This window comes from Malaya genurostris, chromosome 2 (assembly GCF_030247185.1).
Source record: "Malaya genurostris strain Urasoe2022 chromosome 2, Malgen_1.1, whole genome shotgun sequence".
Classification (NCBI taxonomy): Eukaryota; Metazoa; Arthropoda; class Insecta; order Diptera; family Culicidae; genus Malaya; species Malaya genurostris.
The window spans coordinates 130,133,742-130,149,925 of NC_080571.1; the positions used below are offsets into that span (position 1 = coordinate 130,133,742).

The following is a 16,184-nucleotide window of genomic DNA, read 5'->3' on the forward strand; positions in this document are numbered from 1 at the left end:
ATGAAAGGTCTCATGGTCCCATAGCCTGCTATTGAATTTCATCCCGATCCGACTTCCGGTTCCGGAGATTTAGAATGATGTGTATAAAAAAATGGACAAAATATGCACTCACTTTTTTCAGAGATGGCTCAACCGATTTTCACAAGCTTAGAACCTGCAATCCCATAGCCTGCTATTTAATTTCATTTGGATCCTACTTCCGGTTCCGGAGTTAAATGGTGATATTTGAAAATTAGAGAAAAAAGTTTGCACTTCTCTGAAACGGCTCAACCGATTTTTACAAGCTAGGAATCAAATGAAAGGTCTTATAATTTCCTAAAATTTTTAGAACATTTCATCCGGATCCAACTTCCGGTTCCGGAACTAAAGCGTGATAAGTGGAAAATTTTCAATTTCATTAGTAGTTTTTCACAAACGATGGTCAAAAACAGCTACAAATCCCATAAAACTGTCTGATAAATTATTCTTGTTTGCAGAGATTGTTGGTTTGTTGGCCTAAAAACTTAATTCGATCCTACTGGTTCCCCCGTTTCCTTTTCCGGAAGCATCGAAAGTGGTGAAGGAAAACTCCCAAAATAGAACTCGCTTCAATTTCTCTGCGATGCTTGAACCGATTTTTACAAATCATGATTTGAATTGAAGCTCATATTATCTTTAAAATACTGTGAAATTTCATCCGGATCTGACATCCGGTTCCTCAGTTACAGGGCGATGAGTGTCGTTTTCAAATCGCCATATAGATTGACAATATGTACAACAACGAGAGAAGAAGAAAACACAACGCGTGCTTTGTTCTATTTCGTACACGCTATGAAGGAATCGAAACGGTTAAGGAATGTGTTAATGGTGTGTGATATTGGTAAAATACGGTGCTGCGGTTGATAAATTTTTAGCTATTCTATATGAAAAGTGCGATTAAAAAAATAAACGAATGTCGCTGAATTCAAATATATTTGAAAAAATATGAAATTTTCACAGCCAATAGTGCAGTAACAGCGTGCCGGTTGTGAAATGATGCAAATAATAATAAAAGTAATAATCCTACTACATGTTTTATGCTGCTGATTCATGCTGTTTAGCTTGACATACATATGCAGAAGTAACAGAAACGCAGGTTCGCTTCGTTTGTTAGATTTCGTTTAATTGGTTTAATCGAAATATATCTCTAGTCTAGGTTTAACTAGGTTGAAAACTCTTCCAATTTGTAGGTCATATTTGTTACTGGCAAAAAACCAGCTTCGGCTATTCAATGAACAGTTGTTTTAGCGAATTCCACAGTAATATTTATGATGTTATGAGTAATAGACATCATTACACCACTAGATGGATTAGAACAAGTTTTTGTTTTTTGCTCATTCAAAATGAAGCCCGGTCAAAATTTCCTTCTTCTTCTTTGTTGGCTTGCGCCAACGTTTGATGGGAGCAAGTGCTCAACTGATACCTACTTGAATACTTTCATCTCTTGGAGCACCACAGGGAGGACGGCGAACGATTTGTTTAATGACTTTCAGTAAAGTGCATCTGAATATCGAAGAACTCTTTGCATGGGATGCAACGACTGTACTGACGCATTAAAACAATATCGATCGGATAAAGGTCACTGGAAGAAATCGAAAGCAAGCGAAAGTCAAAACCGCTCTGGCCGAGAGCGTTTCCACCGGCAGTCACTTGTGTCCTGGCTGTAGACCGTTCGAAAGCACCAGAAGAATTGTTCGGATGAATGATTAGTTCACTTGTTTCTGCTTTTAATGTTTTCTATTCGAAAGTTAAAAAAATACTGATTTTACATCTATAGAAAATGTGTATTTATAGCTGAATCGGCTGTATTGTCTGATGTATCCTGGCTTCCCATTGGCTGCAGTGGGAGAATGAGCGGGAGTGATGGTATTGCTATTTGTTGCTTTGTGTAGTTGACGGGCGAGAGACGCGGCATTTCCCTCCACTGAATGGATCATTCTCGAACGTTCCTCATTGATGTGTTGGTGTGTGAGTGAATTGAATGAAAGGTTGACGCTTCGCTGTTACGAATGAGAAGTTGACGCTTCGCTTGCTGCGAATGGAAGGTTAACGCTTCGCTGTTCCGAACATACTCCCCGGGCGGTATTAGATGTGTATCATAATCTGTGTAGAGAAACTTATTTGGAATAATTAGTAAGATTGTTTTCTATAGGTAAAAGAGATAACTTAGTTATTGGGCGGCGAAAAATTATGTTCCCAACCCTTACGTCAACGGCGCGAACTATATTATCCTCTCCAGGATACACTTTTATGATTCGCCCTAGTTTCCAACTTTGCGGGGGTAAATTTTTATCTTCTACTAAGACTATCATGTCTGGCTGAACATTGGGCATTCGAATACAATTTTTGTTTCTTGGTTGAAGACTTGACAAGTAGTCGCGGGTCCAGGCTTTCCAGAAATGCTCTCGCATTTGCTGAAGGAGCTGCCATCGAGATAAACGGTTAGGGTTCATTCCTTCATAAGACGGTTCAGGGATTGCCGTGAGAGGACGGCCAATTAGGTAATGAGAAGGAGTTATTACTTCGATATCTGTAGGATCTTCGGAAAGAGCAAACAAGGGGCGAGAATTCAGTATGGCTTCCACTTGTGAAAGCAAAGTAGAGAATTCTTCAAAGGTTAACGGAGTCTGTTTCAAGATACGCTTAAGATGAAACTTCGTACTTTTCACCGCAGCTTCCCATAATCCGCCGAATTCAGGGGCGTCAGGAGGAATAAATGACCAGTATATTTCCTTTCCGTTACTAAATGATTCGATTTTATGGATAGTTACATTGTCTCTGAATAATCGATATAGCTCGTGTAGTTCGTTTTTAGTTCCATGGAAATTTGTGGCATTGTCAGAATGTAGTTCACGCACAATACCTCGGCGACTAACAAACCGCTGTAGGGCGGCTATAAAGGCTGCTGTTGTCAAATCAGATACAAGCTCTAAATGAACTGATTTAGTAACCATGCAAACAAATACAGCTACGTAGGCTTTGATAATTATCGGTTTTCTTGTTCCTTGTTTCACCAAAAATGGACCGGCGTAATCCACACCAGTAATTTCAAATGGAGCAGAAGGAGTAATTCTGTATTGGGGAAGATTACCCATGTATTGAGTAAGACCCTTTGGTCTAACACGGAAACATCGAACACAACCTCGGATAACTTTCCTGATAGCGGATCTGGAACCGAGTATCCAAAACCGATGCCGGAGCGCAGATAGCAAACCCGATGGTCCAACATGTAAATTTTCTTCGTGATACGCTCGAATTATAAGATCGGTTATTGGGTGATGCGGAAGGATGTACTGATGTTTTGATTCAAATGGCAAACGAGACTTGGAAATTCGACCTCCAACACGGAGTGCATTGTCCTGCACAAACGGGCTCAAATTACTGATTTTGTTGCAGGGCTCTCCTTTTTTTGCACGAATAATATCGTCTAGTAATACTTGCTGTTGAACGATAATTACGATCATATGTAATGACGTTCTGAGTTCTGCTACGGTGGGAGAGTCATTCAATGTTCGATTAGTTGGATTCCTAATGCGACAATTGTGTATAAAACGTCGAACGTATGCGAAAATACGCTGCAGTTTGCGGAACGAACTATATTTTTTAAACAACGGAAGATCATCTTGATTGTACAATGTCATTACCATCACTGAAACCGTTTTAACGTCTGGCAAGTTGCAATCAGGAACATCGATTGAAGATGGTGGTGAATACTCATGTAGTTTCAAAAATTGTGGTCCTTCCCAGTACAAGCTATTATTTTTCAGAAGTTCAGGTGATTGCCCTCTAGAGATTACGTCGGCTGGATTATCCTTTGATTGCACATAGGACCAAAAGAAATTTCCTTCTAGAATCTCGAGAACTCTACATTGAACAAATGATTTCAATGTGGATGTGGGTTTGCGTAACCATGCTAGAACTATTTGACTATCTGACCACATACGAATAACAGAAAAGTTCATTTTTTGAGGATGAAATAACCTTAATAACTAGTCGATACAGTAATAGAGCGGCACATAGTTCCTTTCGAGGAATTGTCATTTGTTTGAGGGGAGCTATCTTAGATTTAGCGCAAAGCAATTTCATGGTGGGAAGATTGTTAGCATCAATAACGCGGACATATAAACATGCCCCATAGGCAATTGACGAAGCATCAGCAAATCCATGCAACTCGTACCGAAGAGAATTGACTGATGTTACTAGTCTTGGCACATTTAATTGATTTATTTGTGGCAAAGACGAAGAAAACTGGAGCCAGAGTTCTAGAAGATCTCCTTCCAAGGGTGAGTCCCAATCAATCTTCTCTACCCAAGTTTTCTGCATTATTTGTTTAGCAATGACTATGATTGGAGACAGGAGTCCTAATGGATCAAACAGTTTGGCGATAGTAGAAAATATTAACCTTTTGGTAATTAGTTGATCAGTTGGCGGGGGGTCAGCAGAAAATAAAAATTCATCGGACGATGGATTCCAGATTAAACCAAGCGTTTTAATGACGTGGTTAGCTGAAATTTGATCCAAACAAACTAATTTTTCACGATCAGAATCAGGAATATTTTCGAGAAGAGCTTCATTGTTAGCACACCATTTATGTATTGGAAATCCGCCCATACTAAGCAATGAACGAAGTTGTCGTTGACATTCTACCGCTTGTGGAATTGTGTCTGCACCGGTCAATATATCGTCTACATAACAATCTTCGAGAATTATGCGTGCGGCTAATGGAAAGTTCGAACCTTCATCGTTGCACAATTGTACCAACGATCGTGTAGCGAGAAAAGGTGCCGAAGCTGTGCCATACGTTAAGGTTTTCAACTCTAATACACGAAGCTTTTCGTTACTATTTGTGCGCCAAAATATGCGTTGTACGGAAGTTTGATCAGGTTGTACCAGAATTTGCCTATACATTTTGGCTATGTCGGCAGTGAATACAAATGCAAATCGACGAAAATGCAAAAGTATTGTCAATAAATCATTTTGAACTACTGGTCCTATATGTAGGACGTCATTCAAAGACTTCGAAGAAGGCGATGACTTAGCTGAAGCGTTAAACACTACTCTAAGTTTTGTGCTTGAACTAGTTGGACGAACTACGGCGTGATGTGGCATGTAATATTTGAGTTTTCCAGGCAAATCTTTTCCTTCGTCTACTTCTTTACAATGTCCTAAAGACTCGTATTCTTGAATAAATTTAGAGTACTCGTTATGCAACTTGGGATTGCGCAAAAAACGTTTTTCGAGATACAAAAACCTACTCAAAGCTAGCGCTCGATTGTCGTCTAATTGAGACATATTATCGCGGAAAGGTAATTCTACAATATAGCGACCGGATTCATTTCGCTTATAAGTCTTGAGAAATATTTCCTCGCATTCCTGTTCTTCTTCGTTAACAGACGGTTTTTCTACCAGTTCTTCTATTTTCCAAAATCGCCGAATTATTTCATTTACGGATTCAGTTGATACGGAATAAACACCTTGAGTATTAACGACAACATCTGATTCCTCACATACTTCACCGGAAACAACCCATCCCAGCTCTGTTTCAGGAATCTCGGGTAAACCAATTGGCCCAGATAAGCATCCCGGCCTCATTAGGGAAAAGAAATGTTTAATGCCAATTAATAAATCTATTTCTGATGGTACGTGAAATTGTGGGTCAGCTAGGTGTATGTCTTGTGGAATATTCCATTTTGAGATATCGATCGATTTGTTAGGTAGTGGATTAGTGATACTTGCAACTATTAGACATGTCATTGAAGTTTTGTATTCATTATAATGGGAATGTAATTCAATTGTAACGAGACCTTTCGTTTTGGTTCTAGAATTGCTAACACCCACAATTTCCACGCTCACGGGAATAGCTTCAATCCCTAGTTTGTAAAACATTTTACTTGATATAAGGTTTGTTTGCGCTCCACAATCTAGAAAAGCGCGACAGGGAATAGGTTGGCCATGCTTGTCAATTAGATTAACGATAGCTGTTAGTAATATTACGTTCGGAAATTGTTTTCCTCTTAAACAGGTAGACGATGAGACAGACATTGATTGAACCTTATTTATTTGCTTGCTGGATTGATCGAGGGGAATAGAGTTATTGTAATGTGTAGGATCTGTGTTAGAACTCTGAGGTGTGGAGGAATCTTCGGGCATATTATGGTATTCATGGAGAAGGGTATGGTGTCGTTTTTGGCATTTGGTACAGCAGTTTTTTGATGCGCAGTCAGCAAAACGATGCCCACGATGGATGGTTATTTCCACAGATCTGGCAAAAGTAATTATAGTCTTCAGATATTGTAGTATGAATCTTCACACTAGCAGATTTAGAGGATTGAATGAACTTTGATTGAGTAATCATACAGGAATAATCATATTCGCAACGCTCAAGAACACGACATTGATCCTTGAGGAACTGTAAAGTATCGTCTAGGTTTGGAAGCTCACCATGTTGCAGTGTTATCTCCCATTGTTTGCGTGTAACGGGATCAAGGCATGAGGTTAATAATTTGACTATTATCAAAGCACTAGAGCCGTCAACAGCTTGATTCAGAAATTTCAAGCCTTCTTTATGTCGATTACATGTTTCAATAAGCGCGCGTAACTCAGAATGGGATTCTTTATTCTTTTTTCTCATATTAAGAAGGCCAGTAATGTGTGTGTCTACTATAACGCGTTTGTTCTCAAAACGCTCAACCAATATTTGCCAGGCGTGGTCATAATTATTATCCACCAGAGTCTGTGAATCAATAATTCCGGCAGCTGCACCGATCAGAGCTTTATCAAGATAATGCAATTTAATCGCATCGGAATCAGAACAACGACCTATGATGTCGGTGAACATCGCCTTAAAACGAGGCCAATTTTCATAACTGCCATCAAATGTGGGAATTGGGGCTTTAAGAGGTTGTTGTTGTACAATTACTTGTGTAGGAACAGTAGAACTATTGGGCACAATAGGTGCAACTGCGCTGGATGAGGGTGTAATACAAAGTGATTCAATCAGACATTCAACACGCACCATGGCATCTGTATGGATGGTTTCAAATTCAGACATTTTTTGCTTGAGGATTGCGGTGACTTTGGCCTTCACTTGACCACGTTGGTGTATGAGCGGCTTTACGTCGTCCATTCTGGTTGGTTTGCTTCTCTCTGGAGTGTATGCCAGCGGCATCGGGAAATCAGATTCAATGAGCAGCTCTCAATTGAAACTAGGAGTTGATTAGCAATAAGAATTGGTTTGGCACTTGTTTTTCACACTTTTTTGCATTGTCACTAAAGTTTCTCTTCAAACTATTCTTGAAAAGTTCACTATTTGTTAATCTTCAATCACTTTCGAAAGATAGTTTCATCATTTAATTTATATGGATTCGCACATTATCACACACTGCTGGTATCCGGTTCGAAGGATCATTATGTTGGCTTGCGCCAACGTTTGATGGGAGCAAGTGCTCAACTGATACCTACTTGAATACTTTCATCTCTTGGAGCACCACAGGGAGGACGGCGAACGATTTGTTTAATGACTTTCAGTAAAGTGCATCTGAATATCGAAGAACTCTTTGCAGGGGATGCAACGACTGTACTGACGCATTAAAACAATATCGATCGGATAAAGGTCACTGGAAGAAATCGAAAGCAAGCGGAAGTCAAAACCGCTCTGGCCGAGAGCGTTTCCACCGGCAGTCACTTGTGTCCTGGCTGTAGACCGTTCGAAAGCACCAGAAGAATTGTTCGGATGAATGATTAGTTCACTTGTTTCTGCTTTTAATGTTTTCTATTCGAAAGTTCAAAAAATACTGATTTTACATCTATAGAAAATGTGTATTTATAGCTGAATCGGCTGTATTGTCAGATGTATCCTGGCTTCCCATTGGCTGCAGTGGGAGAATGAGCGGGAGTGATGGTATTGCTATTTGTTGCTTTGTGTAGTTGACGGGCGAGAGACGCGGCATTTCCCTCCACTGAATGGATCATTCTCGAACGTTCCTCATTGATGTGTTGGTGTGTGAGTGAATTGAATGAAAGGTTGACGCTTCGCTGTTACGAATGAGAAGTTGACGCTTCGCTTGCTGCGAATGGAAGGTTAACGCTTCGCTGTTGCGAACATTCTTCTTATTCTTCTTTTCTGGTTGTCGATGACTTGATGATTCTGGTTGTGATGACTTGAGATGACGCCGAATTGATGGCATAGCAACTAAGGCTGTTACTGGCGAGAGAGACCAGTTTTTTCTTGACTCTTCTCTGGAGCCACCAATGTTAATAACGAAAGCCTTCGTTAGTGCTGATAACGTGAATTCGATCTTCGTGAGTTCTCGTCCTCGCTGGAGAACACCAATGTTAATGATTGGATCGGTTCCTGTTCTCGTCCTATCTGGAGGACACCAATATTACTGAGAGACCGTATCCTCTTGGGACCACCAATGTTACTGAGTGGTATCTGTATGAAGCCTAGTGTAATTGTTTCGCAGCCGGATAGCTCTCGTAGCGGTCCACCTTGAAATCAATTTCACTTGGGCAGGTTTCCGGATGAGTAACAAAGGCTATATTGCCAGTTAATTTTCGTTTATTGTCCAGTGGACTTTCTTTTCCTTTGACTACAAGCGATAATATCACTGTGTGGCTGCGTCGAATCGTCAAAGTACGGCTGAAAATCCTTTCTTTCTTGCGAAATACTCGAATTTTCTCCGGACTAACACGATGCAACGTGCTCACTTGTTTAGAGTTTCACCGGAAGTCCAAAATTTCCTTGTATATAGTAGACCCAGACAAATCCAGATAAATTTTTGAGTTTTGACAGCTGTTTGAAAAATTAACCTGGCAACTCTGCCTACAACTCTCGCATATCACCAGAGATGCCAGGTAAAATTTTCAATTATCTTCAGACAGAGTTGAAAAAGTCTATGAATCCGAAAAAAAAATTTCTGCGGATAGTCATTTTTCTATAAAATATGACACAAGATTGGCTTGGCGAGAAAAACAAACAGTGCGGCCAATTGAAAAGTCTATAAATTTTGTCGAAAGCCTGCAAAAACACGATTTTCAAGTCTTCAAAAATGCCTGCAGCACTTAATAAGCAAGGATGCCAGGTCATTTTTTCAAAAATCTGAGATCAAGCCAAAACAAAAAGTCCAGCGTTGCCAGGTCATTTTTTCAAAACTCTGTATTCGGCGCAAAAAATTATCTGTACCATATCGGTATCAAAATCTCTTCTATATAAGTACCAGGAAAATGTCACCAAGGCTCATTAAGGTGATAAAAAAAGGTCCCACGACAACCTTTCCTCAGTCTATTGCACCTAAAAATCTAAATCGGTATATATCTGTATGATCCGTGAATTATCGGTATTCTGGGAGTGCATATCTGTATTGCGGTATTGAGATCAAAAATCTGTATAAATACCGAGAAATCGGTATGCCTGGCAACGTTGAAACAGTCTGTGCCAAATCGCGTTACATAATAGTTGCTCGGATAATTTTGGTGAGCAAGAAAAAGGTCTCGTTATCTCCAACTGCTCTGTCGGATATTCATTTTCTCTCGGCTATCCTTAGCAAATCAAAGACTTTCTCGAGCTCATTGCCAGTCTGTGATCGAATTCGAAAAATCTGTGAAACAAATTATGTTCGATTCAGACGGTCCGCCTTCTTCCGGCGCCATCACCGGAACGTCAGCTTCCGTCAAAATTAGTTTAATGTACGATTCATGACGTTCCGTGACGGTGACGTTATGTGTGGATGTATCCGTAAGAATGCATGTAATTAATGTTGACGATGACGGTTGACTGTGACGGAAGGAGACGGATCGTCTGAATCGTACATTAGTCAGTGAACCTACCCGTTTGTGAGGAATTCTGGCAACCGTCAGAAGACTGGCTGCATTCCGGCCAAATTGGTTCAGGCGAAATTGCGTCATTTTCTCGCCGTATGTGTCTTGTTTATTTATCTCTTCTTTTTTTTATTCGACTTCATTTGATGTTTGTCAATCCCGCATGTACATGAGATTGAAATATGTGTATGTTTGGTAGTGAGAAAGCACTGTTATTGGCAATAACATTTTCATAATTAGTATGTATGAAGGGCAATAATTTATTGTCTTTCATATGTACTTTTTAATGAAAAAATGAAACCAAGACGCTAAATGTAGAACCGATTCAAAACGGTTCTGCCAATCTTGTATGGCAAGAACCTGACAGAAATAGAACCGTTAATAATTGCTAGGCGAAATTCTCTGCCGGAAACGGTTGTTGCATTGTTGCCAGACTTTTGCCGGAATTCTGGCAAAAATGGCTAGCAGACAGCCAACCGTCTGGGGGGAAATCTGCCCGCCGAGTACAAGTGGGTAGCATCTCTGTTCAAAAGAAATTGCAGAGATGCCAGATATTTTTATACACGCAGAGAAAGGAAGCTTGTTTAAAATAACATATCAGTTAGTTGGTTTTTTAAATCTGATTCATGTTAATTTTAAGCTAGAATATGATTATTTCAAACAATTTTCACCCTTCAACATCATTGTTGATGACCTCTGTTTGGTTTTAAATTAAATTTTGTTCATGCCAAACGAAAAAAATGGTTAATGCTGATTTTATTGTTCAAATAAATCATCTATTTATTGCATATCAACAAAAGTAGAGGTGATCTTATTGGCAATACCTATGTTGATTAAATACTGCTTTACCTTTATGTTAGGAAAAAAATTGATTCTGTGTTCTTGTTTGTGTAATGATACAACTAAGTGGCCCGTATCCGAATTATTTCTGTTTTTTTCAACCGTGAATGAACAAAAAAGCTTGCACGCTTTCCCAAAGTGGAATTTTATCTTCATGTTTCTTTTTTATTGAAGCTTTACAAAAATCCAAGCATAAATATCGATAATTAATATTATAAGAAACTGCATAACATACCATAACACGTTATCTTCGCAACGATTATTTGATATAGGTTGTCTCTGTCTTGACCGGACTGAAAGAGCACCGAATCATTGGATACTATAAAAAGTAAAATACCAGAGCTCCACAATAAAGCTGTAAATATTCAGAATATTATAAATGTAATTGGAATTGCTTACAAATATATAAATCGAAGAAAAAATACCCAAAAATAGACCTCGAAATTATTTTGAAAGAAATCATTTCACTCCTAGAAATAAAACAAAGTTAATGATTTCAACAAACAAACGCGTAAATTGAAATAAAAATCTTTTTTTTTTATTCAATATTATTAAATAATTTTAAGGCACACTGCTTAAGCTCTAAGATGCCAAGGGTATTTACTAATCTTAATTACGACTAACTTAAAACTAGAATAGTATCATTATGTAATGTAGTATCGGGGTAGCGGATTCTCGAAAATTCAGCTTTCAGCTGACGATCGGCTGTGGCCGGTGAATTGAATATTGCATGAGGGTCTTCCATATGGCGTTGGTGAATATTCATGTTGGCCGTATCCTTCGCTCTGTGTGGGTCCGCGAAAACACCCCCAGGCTACGAAGGCCCGGCTGGTGGCCCGCATGGTGGTCATCGACTGGAGCGGTCTTCCATGGGCGGTGATGATGATATTGCCGAGAATGAAAGAGAAGTAAATATTGTGGAAAACGTGGTAAAAAGGGGATGTGGGAACAAAATGTCTGAAAACGACGAAGATCTAATTAGTTGCCGTCGAGATGGTGAAGAGATAGGGAAGGGGGAACGAAAAGTTAGTGACAAAAAAAAAGATATTGTTAGTTCCAATGAAGATGGTGGACAGAGACGGGATCATGAGAATTGGGCGGATGTTAGAGTCGAACCTGTAGGTGGAGATTATACTTTCTGAGCGAGGAATAATACATTACACTTGTAAATCAATGTGTTTGAGGTACTGGTATATGAGAAGCTTATATAAACTATCCCGACTCGCCAACACATCCCGAACCGGAACCTCAGGCGGTCTACCTCGGGCCCGAAGGGATTCCAGTAGCTTCGACCTGGCGTCACGATACTCTACGCACGACCACACGACATGCTCGATGTCCTGATAACCGACGCCACAGGTGCAGAGACCGCTCTCCGTGAGCCCAACACTCCGGAGATGTGCGTTGAAAGTGTAGTGATTTGACATGAGCCGCGACATAACACGAATGAAATCGCGACTCACGTTCATCCCCCTGAACCAAGGTTTCGTCGATACCCTAGAAATAATGGAATGTAGCCATCGTCCCGAATGTTCGTCATTGCTCCATGAAGTTTGCCAACTTTTGAGAGTTTTCTGACGAGAGATACTGAAAAATTAATTGAAGCAGATTTGTCTTTCATAAATATCACCTTCCAATGCGCCCACTTTAGCCAATGAGTCTGCCTTTCCATTGCCCGGAATGGAACAATGCAAAGGGACCCAGACTAACGATATTAAATAAGACCGTTCAGATAAAGTTCTCAAATGTTCCCGCATTTTCCCCAGGAAATATGAGGGATACTTTCCTAGTTTCATTGCCCGGAGAGCTTGTATTGAGCTTAGACTGTCCGTGACAATGAAGTAAAGGTCTTTGGGCAAGGTTTCAATGATCTCGAGGGTGTACTGAATATCAGCTAATTCTGCGACGTAAACTGAAGCCGGATCACTGAGTTTGTAAGAAGCGGTGATGTTTTGATTGAAGATGCCGAAGCCTGTGGACCTGTTGATGTTTGATCCGTCAGTGTAAAACACCTTTTCACAGTTGACTGTTCTAAATTTATTATGAAAGATATTAGTGGCCACTCGAGGGCGTACGTGATCCGGAATTCCACGAATCACTTCTCTCGTGGATATGTCGAAAAACACAGTAGAATCAGAAGTATTCAATAAGCACGGTTGGAAACAAAAGAAGAAGGATTAATATTCTGGGCCATGTAATCAAAATACAAGGACATAAAACGGGTCTGAGAATTGAGCTCGACAAGCCTTTCGAAGTTTTCAATCACCATCAGATTCAAAATATCGCATCGGATAAGCAATCGATATGACAGATCCCAGAATCGATTTTTCAATGGTAAGACGCCCGCGAGCACTTCGAGACTCATCGTGTTAGTCGACTGCATTCAACCTAAGGCAATACGCAAACAGCGATGCTGAATTCTTTCCAGTTTAATGAAATGGGTGTTCGCGGCGGATCGGAAACAGAAGCATCCATATTCCATTACGGACAATATCGTTGTTTGGTAAAGCCTGATCAGGTCTCCTGGGTGGGCACCCCACCAAGTTCCGGTTATTGTGCAAAAAAATTCATTGGTATCTTGCAGTGGTCCTTGGAGATCGGCAGCTTTGGGTCCTATAATAGACACAACGCTGTCGTCGGCAAGTTGTCTTAGCGTGCAAGATGTGTTGATGCATTGATCAATGCTGTTTGCGTAAGAGTTGTATAAAAGGGGGCTTAAGCATGAGCCCTGAGGAAGACACATGTAACGGAATCGTATTGTCGACAAATCACCATGCGCGAAATACATGTATTTCTCGGACAACAGATTATACAAAAAGTTATTCAAAATTGGTGAAAGAACATGCTGATGCAACTTCTCGGATAGGATGTTTATGGAAACTGAGTCAAAAGCCCCCTTGATGTCTAGGAAAACTGACGCCATTTGTTCTTTGCGAGCAAATGCCATTTGAATTTCGGTTGAGAGCAACGCAAGACAATCGTTCGTTCCTTTGCCTCTGCGGAAGCCGAATTGTGTATCTGAAAGTAAGCCATTAGTCTCGACCCAATTGTCTAGACGAAACAGGATAATTTTTTCGATCAATTTCCGGATACAGGAAAGTATAGCAATCGGCCGATACGAATTGTAGTCAAAGGCTGGTTTCCCTGGTTTCTGAATGGCGATAACTCTTACTTGTCTCCAGTCATGTGGGACAATATTATCCTCAGGAAGCTCATTGAATAAATTCAATAAGCGCCTTTTCCGGAACAGAGTAAGGACATACTTTTTTAGCGAAATCGAATATCCAGCGGTTAGAATTATCTTAATTTTCGTTCCTGGTGTTATGGTTACGCATTCGTCGGGCCATATTCCAAAGCCCTCTTTGCGTTTAATTCTGAGCATTCTTTGTCCCACCAGGGGTTCAGGGGACGGATGCTTGTTTTCGCGCCGGGTACACGTTTTGTCTGAGCTTGAATCGCGGAGTCGAGAATCAAGCCAGCCAACAATGTGTAGTCTTCCTCCGGAGGAAGTTCTTGTGTTATTTCTAGTTTCTCAGATATCGAACTTGCGTAGGACTTCCAATCAATATTTTGTGTGAGGCCATACGAAACATTGATTGTCTCTGATGGACTTAATCCGTAGGCGATTGAAATCACGATAGGTAGATGATCGTGGGGATCAGGGATCACCTTCCACGTGCATTCCAACCGTAGCGATGTCGAGCAAAGGGATAAGTCCAGCGCACTTGACCGTGTGAATTAAAGTCTCCTAAAACCAACGTTGGTGCAGGAAGGAGCTCAATGATATCACTGAGCCTCTGATACCCAACCGAGGCTCTTGGGAGAATGTAGATGGAAGCAATGCAAAGGTGCCTTTGATTGTAACATGACATGCGACAACTTCAATACCTGGTATCGCGGGGATGATGATGATGGTCCCACCTCATACCCCTACAAGAGTGTGAGCAGAATGAGTTATCTAAATGATAATTAATATTTTTGCACATATCTTAACCAGTAAACAAAAGAAAACGATCTGATTAATCTAGCAGGTATAGATTCTTCTTCAAAAGAACGACTGACCACAAAATAACAGTATCAGACAGTAATTAACCTGGCCCTTCCCGCCGGACCAGTTCATCGCTACAAACATCAGCTACGATGGAGTAACGAGACTGCAGATGAGCAGAGCCAAGCCCAATTCCATCAACAACTGTCGATCCCAATTAGTTTACCGAATCTATTCCTTAAATTATTAATCAAACCTTGCGATCAAGGTCAAGAGCAAACTTAACACACCGAATGCTCTTCGGCCAGTCCTGTTCGCTTTCCAAATAGTCACTGCCTGCTTCGCGCGCAAGGCTCAAACGTTTGTAGACTGCTCATTATTTTTACTTCTCAAACAAACCAAAAATCCATCATCATCATACCGATCTAATACGTCTCTCAATAATATATATAAACAAAAAAATACAATCTTCGTAATACGTAAAAAAATCTAAAATATTTGAACTAACGAACTAAATATTTGCTTACAAAGCGGACTTTATGTGTGAAATACATAACTTTTTGAACTCCACCAATGTCGTCGCGCGCTTGATTTCTCTTGGCATCGAATTGAAAAAACTTATTCCCTTGTACAATAATGAGTTTTGCGATCTGGCTAACAAAAAGCTTGCTGTTCTAGCATCAGATGCGTTTCTAGTATTGTACCTATGCAAATCAGTTCCTCTTTCAATTCGATCACACAAATATCAAGGCAGCATACCATTTAATATCTTGAAAATAAATACCATGGTTAAGTAGTAAATTCTCTGTTTCACTGAAAGCCATTGTATTGCGTTCAGTAGGAAATCTGAGGAGGTATATCTACTACATTTTAGAATTAATCGCATGATTTTATTTTGCAGTCGCTGTAATCTCAAAATTTGTGTGTTATTAGCAAGAAACAGAATGGATGGACAAAAGTCAATGTGTGGTGAAATGATGTAGATTGTTCAACATCCCTTAGGGGCTCAGAATTTATTTCTGCTTTTTTGTGTCGTCAATTTTTCAAATCCTCCTAGTCCAAACCTTATCATTTCCTTTCAATCCTTCCCTCTTATATATCAGGAAAATGCTTCTAAAACAAACTGATGGCAAGGCACAAATCTCCAAATATCAAGGGGAACGTGCCATTTGAGCCAATTTGTTCTGATTGCTGATTCCTGAATCTCAAAATTTGTGTGTTATTAGCAAGAAACAGAATGGATGGGCAAAAGTCAATGTGTGGTGAAATGACTGTTTTATACAAAATAATCTTACTATGGATCGTAAGGTCATTTCTCAAACGACACAATATAACGTACTTTTTGGCAATCTTCTTGATGACGTGAGATTTGAATGTTAACTTTTCATCAATTATGACTCCAAGATACTTCATTTCTCTAACGCGATCAATAGTTTATAGTTTTACCATCAATTTCCACATTGGCGTCATGACCGGTGCTAACAGAAGATATAACCATATATTTAGTTTTCGTCATCTA

General features: G+C 39.9%; 1 protein-coding gene across 2 annotated transcripts in view; it reads left to right on the forward strand.

Moving 5' to 3' along the window:
- Positions 1-16,184, forward strand: part of LOC131432784 (pyridoxal phosphate phosphatase PHOSPHO2) — a 40,558-nt gene that overhangs the window by 3,943 nt on the left and 20,431 nt on the right. The gene's annotated exons all lie outside the window — the stretch shown is intronic.